The sequence below is a fragment of the Uloborus diversus genome, chromosome 4, assembly GCF_026930045.1.
Source record: "Uloborus diversus isolate 005 chromosome 4, Udiv.v.3.1, whole genome shotgun sequence".
NCBI lineage: Eukaryota > Metazoa > Arthropoda > Arachnida > Araneae > Uloboridae > Uloborus > Uloborus diversus.
The window spans coordinates 180,368,527-180,380,253 of NC_072734.1; positions in this window are offsets into that span (position 1 = coordinate 180,368,527).

Genomic DNA, 11,727 nt, shown 5'->3' on the forward strand with positions numbered 1-11,727 from the left:
TCAATCTTAAGCAACTTGATAAGCAAAGCAATGAGTTAAAGATAATTTTTTTTTTTTTAATTTCTTACATCGACTGCATTTTTATGCCTAAAATGAAAACTAAATTTTCGTAAAAACTTTTTACGAAATTTTTTTTTTTAAGCCATAAAGTTTTCCCAAGAAGCGCTCACCAAAGATCCAAATGAAACATTTTATTTTAATTCAAGTATGTATTTGTTCAGAGTGACATGCATTAGCATTTGAATGAATTCAATGTTGTAACCCAATTCTTAAATCCGACAAAGTCCAAAAAAGTAAAAAGTTGCTCATAACACAAATGGATCATTGACAAATACTATGCTCCAAGTCCAAAATTTTACATTCTTTCAGAATTGGTGCATTTGAATTTGATAAATTCCTGATCCGGCAAATGAGTGCTGATCTAAGTCTAATTTTACTCTTGGAAGATTGGAGAAACACCCAAGCATTCATAATTGAGACAATAGCGGAAAGGAAAATCAGTATGGATAAGAGAAAAATAAGCAATACATCATCTCTAAGGACTCGAAAAGTAAGAGGTATCAACTATTTGTGACATCAAAATTGAAATTAAAAAAAAATAACAAGTTGTGGCCCAACCCAGAAACACTTTTGACAAAACTAATGACGAAATTTTTTGAAGTTATTTATTGAGCTCATATGAATTTTGGTCACAGAAGAATAAAATTAGGTCACATTCAGTGGCGAATCCAGGGGGGGCGGCTACGAGGCTGCAGCCGCCTCCAGACTATAACTATTTTTTTTTTCTATTAGAATTTTTTTTATTGTGTATGCATCTTAAGGTAAAATAATAAAATATATAATTTCCTATATTCATCCTATCTTTATCATTTTAATCGTTTTCCCTCAGGTTTATACACTAATTTGCTATAGTAATAGAGATACTTGTTTTCCGAAATTTCCTGTCGAATTTCGGAAATTTTTCCCTGCCTTTTAAAAAAATTTATTTACTCAAAAAGAAGAAAAACAGAAAAAAAATTTCAGACCTCCTTAATTAATGCGCTTAGTGTCAAATCTCAGAATTTTATCTTCGTTTTCCCTTTTTGTAACTATTAGTCCACGATTTTTCTTACTTACATTTAGTGACTTGCATTTGCCATGGACAATTTTCATAATCAACAAGAATTGTTAGTTTTGTCTTCAAATTGCTTAGAAATAATGTCTACAAATTTTATTTTTTTAAATTTCATTTTTTACTGACATTTAAATTTTAAAATTTTAACACTAAACACCAAATTTTAGATAATTTCAACTGTGACTCCGAAAATTTCATTAGCCCTTGACACCTCCTGAAAAACATATTTTTTTTTCAAACGACTTCGTTTACATCAATGAACTTTTGGTGATGTCAAGGAGACATACATTTTTAATGATCTCAGCCACCCCCAGAACTAAATCCTGAATTCGCCACTGGTCACATTAGAACATATTTTTTCGCTATGGACTATTGGAAATGCTTTTCTAACTGTAAATATTCAATTAACATCATTCAAGCTAAATTTTAACTCATTCCATTCATAGGTTAAGTACCCTAGAGTTAAAAATGACTCTTCTGACATCTATATGGCTTAGAGATGTAAGGAGTATTTCACCTATCTTTTAAATATGAAGTCGGACTTGGGTCACTACTAATTTGCCCGATTGCGAATTAATGAAATTTAAATGCACAAATTCCGAAATTAAATTTTAGAATAGGGTTGTTTCTATCAGTCAAAAGTACTACGTTTCGCCACTGAAGTTGATAGAATGAGCAAAAAAATAACATGGAGCAAGCAAAATCTTTTTTTTTAAATGGATAATTTTCAATTATTTTTTTAAATGTACAATTTTTCAAACAAGGCGTTGTCTTTATGACGTCGCAAATGATCAACTTTGGGGCGTACTCCAGTTAGGGGTGCTGACGCTTGCTGTCTACCACGTTTCCAGGTTATGATAATTCAGAAGCCAATTGAATATTGTTCTCTATGCTTGCTATCAACCATAGCAGTGCCAGCAAATGTGAGTGAACATGCAAACTAAATATTACGCTCTGCGCTAATGGCATTTCATCATTTGTGATGTCATGAGTAGAAAAAAGCAAAAAAAAAAAGAAAAAAATTGAATCTGCACACCATTAAAATAATTTTTTAAATATTAAACTTTGCAATTATGTATTTAAAAAATGGTCAGATCCTATATTTTTAAGCATGCTTTTATAGAAAAAAAAATACTTTTAAAATTTCAGAAGCAACCCCATTGGCACATTTACTCATGATCCATTCATGTTGTGGGCATTTGTTTTCAGACATTGTCCAACTTTGACGCTGGGTTCCAACATAAATATAATATGAACTTACCAAAAAGTCCCGAGAAAGGTGTTAAGAGGACAATTTTACACATCATCAACATCGGGAAAATCTAAAACAGATTATCAATTAATATGTAAATAAGCAATTTTTTAGCACAAATAGTTCTTGATAGTTTCATTTTAATATGAAATTGTTTAAAAAATAACTCATTTTTTCAAGAAAATTATGAGTTTTTAATAGAGATGTACAAAGTACTTGGTCAATTCGCCAAATACTCATACTTGGGCCAAATTTTGATGAGGTACTCAGCTCAGTATAATACATAGATTTCTTTACCCCCCCCCCCACGCTTCCGTATGTATTTTTAAAAATTTTAACATAGTGTTATTTTATTTTAGAGTGTGCACCCTCCCTTCGCGAGGATGCTATGTATGCTACTGACTCGGCCAATACCAAGTAGTTGTAAAAAATTAAATATTGTTCAATACACATTTTTCAATTAATAAAAAAGTACAAGTATTTGTAATGACAAAAAGAAAAGGATATCTACATCCATAAGCTTACATTTTATGACTTGAAAAAGCATTCTTTGTAACGCCAAAACATGTGTCAGGAGTGCTCCTGAACATTTGTGTTTTTAACATTGTTTTATTGCTTAAAAACATTATTCATGTTTGGCGGATGATTAGAACTATAATAGATTCATATTAATTCAACTTGATTAATCATATTTTTTATTTATTTATTTTTAATTAAAAAAAACTTTTTTGTTAAGTTTTCGACATAAACATAATATTTTAAATAAAATCGAATTTTAGCTGGAACTTGTTTTGAAAACTATTACATGGAGGTCTATATAGCTATTTAATATGAGTTCAAAATTTATCACATGTATGTCAATCGTTCATTTAAAGCATAATTAGTACTTGGCGGAGTACTCTCCAGGGTTGGGTTTTTTGCCGGCAAAAAGGTATTTTTGCCAGGACAGTGGAAAAAACCATGGCAAAAATGGAAAAAACCGGCAAAAATGGAAAAAACGGCAAAAACCTAATTGCAAATAAAGTAGCATTTTATTGTTAATCAAGAAATAGTGACAATATAATATAAATAATGCACTTTAATATTTTAGTTATGTCTCTCCATGTTACTTCTAATTTATAAGGTGAAAAATAAATAAATAATAAATAAATGTTGGGATTGCAAAACTTAAGATTTTAAATGTTTGCTAAAACATTTTTTTCAGAATGATTCAACTTTTATTTCTTTTATTTTATAGTTGCATCTTGATTAAGTATACTTTATATAGATATTTAGTATTCTGTAAAAAATGTTATAAAAATAAGCTAATTACGTTTTCATTGTAAGTAAATTATTTGTCTTAAATGTTACAAACTGAAATTTTATGGTAATGTTTAAAAATTTAAAAGTAAAAATGCTCTATAACTTTAAAAGTAAGTTAAACCTTAAATTTTTTTAAAACTATAAAAATAATTAAATTAAAATTTCATCAAAATCTTTTCATGCTTTTACTTTTGTATAAAAAGGGAAAAAAACTTCCGTAAGTTGTTAATACAAAACCTATTTCTGCCACTTTGGCAAAAACTGGCAAAAACCTATTTTTGCCGGGCGGTAAAAACCGTGGTTTTTTCCACCCCCGGCAAAAACTTGCCAACCCCGCTCTGTACTCTACCAAAACGGTATTTGGTACATCTTTATTTAATATTTCCTATGACTATAAAACTTCAAAAATTAAAATGCTGCAAAATTTAATTCATACTAAGTGTTTCCTTCCATATATTATTGATCACCTTTTCTATTATTTACGAAATGACGATATGTTTTCGGGAGCATATTTTATAGACAAAATGAGCAGTTAAATCGACTTTTGAACACTTGATAGGATAATATGAACTTATATTTTTCTGGTTAATGTTTCATACTTAAATGAATTAGTTACAGTAAGGTTAATATATCAATGTGTTGTAAGACTAAAATCGAGTATTCAGTGCGTCCCTGGTTAAAAATCTATTATGATGCTAAAATTATATATATTCAGTTGATGTTGTTTCAACATGACATTACATGGCTTTTTCATTAATTTGAATATTTAAAAAAGCTAGCAAAGAACTTCAATGCAAAAAGGAATAATCAACACATGGCCTAATGGGGCTGGATATTAACCCCATAAAAATGTTTCCTTAACATTCTGAAAAAATATCACTGACACAAATAGTAAATATTTTATAACAGTGGAATTGTTGAAATGGATCTTTTCTTAGTGTTTTAGATACATTTTGATTTTTATTTAAAATGCTATATAACTTTACAATTAGTATTTCTATTCCAATTATCACTTCATTCTTTTACATGAACAATTATCGTTAATTTGAGCTTTCACCTACATATATGCATTATTCGTTTTACACGCAAATTTCTGAAACCAAGTTTTGAAACCAAAAATAATGCTAAATGAAATTTAATTCATTTGGACTGAATTCATTTCAGATTAATATCCTGTTTGATTTCCAACTGCAATTTTACTATGACAAGAAAAATCTTTAGTTGTTATTGAGGAAAATATATTAAGTGTTGATGGCTTCTAGCTGCGAAAGTGCACCGAAACAAGAATTATATTAATTCTATCTTCCATGAAAAATTTAAAAAACAGAAAGTTTCTCTTGTTAAAGCCTTAATCACAAAACGGTAAAAAGACATTTGTATCAGCTATCCATTTTTAGCAAGTCTAGAAATATTATAGTTGAACACCCTCGCTTGAATTACCTTGCCTACCCTCGCTTGTTAAGGGGGGGGGGGGCACATCCCAAGAAACCAAATAAATAAAAACAAAATAATTTATTAAAAACTGTGATCAAGTCTTAACAGTTCAATATATTTTTGCAATATTTTGGTACAAATGTGAGAAAAATTTAAAATCATCACATATTACTAAAGCTCATAAGCAAGGAATGGGGTGGGGGGGGGGGCGGACTCAATGTAAAGTTATGAGACACAGGGCCGTAGATAGGGTGGGGACCGTCGGGACAAATCCTCCCCCGAAATTCTTGGATACATATTTTTTAGATTCTGAATTCCAACTATGCTGCCGTTTAAAAATTAGTCACTAAATTTTTCCTTTGCTTAAGTTTATTTTCCCCATTATGTTTTCGTCCTATACTTTTTATTATGTCCATACGTTTTTATCCTCACTTAACCATTTTCATCTATTCAAATACTCTCTTATTCAGCCTGAAAATAATTTTTAATTAGCCGCCTGTAAGGCGACTGGAGCATCAAAGAAGTGGGAGATCAAAACAGCTATTTTGTCTTTTTTTTTAAATCAAAGCATTCGACCTAAATAAAAGATGTGTATATCTGATCTATTTATTTATTTATTTTTTGGATCATTTTTTAAATTTTTTTTTCAAAGAAGTCTTTATTTGTTTTACACCTTAGTCCATCACAGAATGTTAATGACTTATTACGAATAAGACTTTTAAAAGAGGGGAAAAGAAGGACATTTTTAAAACATCAATAAGAAACGTAACAAATTTACATGATCAAAACTCATTTTTAACCCAATAATACTTTTGATTAAATGCTTGATTTTAGTCGATTTTAATAAATTAACAAGTAAAGGATTTATGTTTTTTCATGCAAAAAATTTTACCTTCTAGTTGATGCATTTGTATCCTTTAAGTTCTTTTTTTTTTTTTTTTTTTTTTTTGAGGTGTCAATTGTAAATTACTTTTTAATTGTGACTTTTTATTTTTTTGCCCGAAAGTTATTCTAAGAGGCCCCTTGCAAGCATTTGTAATAGCGAACATGTAATAAACACTGTATGATACATTATAGACCGTATATGTTTACATCCGTATAAGTCTTATTTTGTTGAGTTGGGCAGTCATCAGATAGTGGCCTGGCAGTGACAGAGATCTTATACAAAAATATCATTTTTATCTGATGAATAATTCTGGTGTAATATAAATGAATTATTAGACATTAATCAACTAAGTTGTTAATTAAAATAATTATTTGATAATATTTTTTTATTGAGCAATCAAAATTGCTAATTATTTTCATTTCACCGTCCGTGATGTTGTGGTTCCTTTTTCAACCCCACCGTCCTCTGCAGACGTAACTGGCCCCCGGTAGATGCTTCTCCTGATTGGTGGCGTCCATGTCCTAGACACACGCACGCTCTTACACATACACACACGCAAACGTGCATACACACAGGTCTATGCACACACACAAGCCTACACATATTATACACACGTAACCGTCTAAGAGGAGGGACAGGCTTGGGGGGGCCAGGAACCGTATCTAGAAACAAGTGAGTGGGGTAGTAACCAATGAGTAGGGTCCTATCGCAACTCGTGATTGCGAAAAACATGATTTGAATTTAAAATTTCAGAATTCAAATTAATTTTATTTTAGTTCAACATAATAAACATATTTTTTAAAGGCTATTTTTCTCCTGTATTACATGTCTCGAACCACATTTGCCCCCGACCATGTCCCTCCCCGAAAACATATCCTGGCTACGGCCTTGAGACTTGTTTCCTTGCTGATATAACTTATTAGTAAAATGAGTTTCTAAAAATCAGGATAAAAACTCCACACAGCTATCCAGAAGCGTTTAAACACAAGTTAAAAACTTTTAAACAATAATAATAAATAAATAAAACATTGAAATAAATGAATTCAAAATTTAAGTAGAAACATTGAAGCAGTTAAAAACATAAAACAATCCCTCTTTGAGGAGCGGGCAGAGCAACTTAGTGAGCGTTTAGGGGCCCGACTGATTTTTAGCAGGGGGACCCAAAATTTATAGAGCTGGAGCTGTGAATTTAAAATGAAAATAAGAATCAAATTCTATGATAACAGAATATTTTAAATTTCATAACACAAGCAAAATATTTTACATCGATAGAGAAATTTAAAAGGTTCGTTCAAACTACTTATTTATTAATTATTTCAAGTAATATAAACGAAGATTTATTCTTTCATATAGTTAAAGTTTCATAGTGCAGGTTAAAAAGAACATCACTCGACTAGCATACGAATTTGTATTATCATTTTCAACAAAAGCAACTTTGTATTAAAACGAAATTACACTGCTTAATTGAAATTTTTCAACAAAAACCTTTCTCAAGGCTTAATGGAAAGTTTACAAAATGAACATTGTCTCGCTACTGTAAAATCAATTTACGTAAATACTATAATATTGAAATATCGTTTTCTTAACCGCAATTTGACTTTCAAACAAGTCCCAAGGTTTATTTCTAACCTTTTTCAGTAAACTCAAATAAAAGTACATTTGTTGGCTTTGCATAAGCCCTGTTAAGTTCCTGCTCAATATAAACGGAAGCTTTGTTTTGTATACAAATTTAAATATGGCGGCGTTTACTCATCTGCGAAATTAACTTTTTTTCTTTCAAGCTATATTACGTACTGCTTTCCAGTAAAAAGGAACAATACATATTTTTGGAATCAAACTCTAAAATAAGTACTCACTCAATAACTAGATTATTCATATTGAAGGTATTTCTTGAGGTCACAGGACTTCACTTTCACACATGGCCGTTGTCAGGTCTTGGTTTTGGCGGGCAGTCGGCACGGCAAGTGTAGAATTTAGAATGGTAAAAATGTCAACTACGCATGCGCGCGCCCATTTGACAGAAAGTTTTCGTTTCACCGGAAAACAATAATTTTTCGTCGAAAATTAAGGAAAATGTAGCGTAAAAAGAAGGATTTTTTTGACAGTGTAGTTTTGTCTGACACAATGTTAATATTAAGCCAAAGCACGGGGCACTATATGTAAGGTATTATTTTTATTTGTGTTTTGTATGCCGAATTTACTTCGAAGTGCAGTGTGCCGAAACTTCGCAGTAAATGCACATCCAAAAAGTATCATTCAGAAATAAACTAGTTCCGGCCAAAACTAACGAGTCTTCGTTCCGTTATACAATATCGACTTTCTAGTATCTAATCAAAATTCTCAGACGTAGCTATAATCGCAAATTCTGTATACCATATTTTTAAAAATATTTTAAGCCGAATTCTAGAAATAAAATTTGCCTCGCTTATCAGATGAATTACTTGTGTGAAAAATAAATAAACGAACAAATTAAGTAGAAGCACCTTTTAAACAAAGCAGCAAATACATTTTATCCCATTAAAAAAAATCTGTACCCACTTTCAAAGAGAAAAAAATAGAATTAAAATTAATAAGCTCATTAAAATAAATACATCATATCAAAATTAATATCGTGTTTTTTCCCCTGGGTTGAAAAAAATTAAAAATGAGTTAATGTAATTTAAAAATTAAAAATAAAGAATAAGCTATCAACTTAAAGAAATAATTTTCATTGTCAAAAGAAAAAATCGTCTGCGCATAACTTTAAGTAGAACCATAAAGGACTCCGAATTTATCTGCCAAAAACAGAATACATAAATTGAAACTTTAGAGTGAAAATAAAAACAAATCATAATAAAAATAATTATTTCACAGTAAAAACGATGGCTGCGGAGTCGGAGTAGGAGTTAATCTTATTTTGGGACAAAAGAGTCAGTTTCGGGAGCCGAAGGTATTTAATTCACTCGGAGTTAGAATCGGTCATTTCCTTTAAATTTCGCAACTCTGCCAATATTTGCGGAGTCGGAGTCAGTCATCTTTCCTACGAATATACATTTTTGCCTAAGCTACGCAGTCAAAGTCGAAGTCTGGGAGTCGAAGACCGAATAATTATCGTGCACAGGAGTCGAAGTCGGAGTCAGGTGCCCAAAAATTCTTGTAATCGGAGTCAAAAGTTTTGTCGTCAAGAGCTATTTCCGACAAAATTTATTTGAAGTAAATCAGCCTTTAAGTTTGGAATCTACATTGACTTTAAGTTTCCCCATAGGCGCTAATGTTAAGGAATTTGAACTGTTCAAAATTAAACAGAATATGGTTCAAATCAAAAAGATATTTTCTATACATATTTTTCATCAAAACTTTTTTGTACAAAGTTTCTTTGAAGCAAGTTTGCCTCTAAGTTCGGGATTGCCTTGAATTTTCTCGTAGGTGCTAAAGTGAATTTTTTTTGAACTGTTAGAAATTGAACGAAAAAGTGTTCAAATCAAAAAATGAAGTATGGGAAATATGGGAAAAAGACCGAGATCTTTCAAACAAAAAAAAATGTTCGAATCGGACTATTCACTCAAAAGTTATTGGGAAAGGGGGGGGGGGAGAGACAGGCAGACCGACAGAAATTTTTTCCCATTTCAATACCCTACTTTCCAATTTTTAACTTTTCGATATTTATTTAATTATTTTATTTATCTTTGACATTTTTGTTTTGTTTTTCGCGGTATTTTCAAGATGCATTAAGAATTCTTTCATGCTTTTTTCTTCTTCCTTTGACTTTTACTGGGAAAGTAGGCTAACAAAGGTCATAATTCAAATAATCGCCAATTGATACAAGAGATAACAGGGGTGCATATTTGATGACCCCTCATAAAATCATTTAAAGTGCTGAGACTATATAACAATGACTTATAAAAGCAGGTTCACTTGTTTTGATATTTAGAACATGTTATTGTGCATTACGATTGATAAAAACGTATCTATAGATTGCATTTACAGCACGAAAGTAACTATTAAATTCGTGAAAATACTAAATTTTGATGTTTTTTTAAATACTTAATTTTTTTTTCATGTTTTAAAGTTGATATGAAGTTTTTTTTTTTTGAGCAATCACGATTGCTTATTGCTTTTATTTGACTGTTTTGATGTGCTATCACTTTATTTTCCCACCAGCACTTTCTGCAGCATCATCGTCGACCGGCTCCTCACGATGCTGCTCCTCTAGTGAAAACCGTCTCCAGGTTACGTCAATATCCTACACTTACACGCATACATACACGCACGTACACACACACAAACACATACATACACCTCCACACATACACAAACACATACTCAAACACATACACACATACGCATACATACAGACACCTACACATACACACACGCCTACACACAACTACCCACACACTCATGCCTGCACACAGTCACAAACACATATGCCTACACACACATACATATTCCCCCCCCCCCACAAACACTCACACACACAACTACCCACACACTCATACCTGCACGCAGACACAAACAAACATGCGTACACACATACACATACCCCCCTACGCACAAACCCCACACACACACATAAACACACACACACGTGATTGCGAAAAACATAATTTGAATTCAAGATGTCAAAATTCAAATCATTTTTTTTTCGAGCAATCACATTGCTTATTGTTCTTATTTGACTGTTTTGATGTTCCTATGATTTTATTTTTCCCTCGTCTCTCTCTGCAGCACCACCGTCGACCGGCCTCACGATGCTGCTCTCCTCTAGCGAAACCCCTCTCCAGGTTGCGTCCATATCCTACATACACACGCATACATACACACCTACGCACAAACACACACATATACTGACACACCTACACACACACACACCTACTCCCAAACACTTACACACACAAACCCACACACTCATGCCTGCACACAGACGCAAACACACACGCCTACATACATACACACACTCGTAGATTGCGATAAACATAATTTAAATTCCAGGTGTCAAAATTCAAATTTATTTTTTTATTTTTTTATTTTATTTATTTATTTATTTATTTTGTGGTTGATCTAACTAAAAACGTAATACATAGAGATCTACCAAATTCGGTACGCATGTTGCACCGCCAAGTGAAGTCGAGTTATTTATTCTTCAGCACCCATCACTTAACAAGGCATAGCAAAACCGAGAGTGATTTTCGTTCGGAGTGATCTCTAGGATTCTGCAGTGATTTAAACAAAAGTCATTACGCAGGTAGACTTAAATAAAAACAGGTCCTGATTCATTTTTGGAGCTTATCACTTAAAGAGGATGGTGCAATTGAGCATTTCCTTTGTTAGACTTGACAGCTGGTCCGTCACGGCTTAGTACAAAAATTGAAGCAAAAGATACATAAAGGTGGATTCAAACAGTGTTTAGTTCAGTATCAATACGTTTTCAGGGCCAATCCCTTTGAGGGCACGCTGTCGAACGTTTTTCTCGCTAAGCCATAGGGGAGAGTGTTGTAACTCGAGACACTTTTCATATTATAATTTTTAACGTCAATTATGTGAATCAAATTTAAAATCTAAAAGTTACATTAAAATACTCCAACATACTTCTATGCAATGTATTTTTTTTTTAATTTAGACAGTTTGAAAATAAAATGATGCCGGCCATTTAAAGTAAAAGTTCCAAGCTGTCCCAAAGTACAATATCCTATTGTACCTTGGGATACATCCTTCCCCTACTATGAGAAGGTCTTCTTGGTTCAAGAAACAGCAATATAC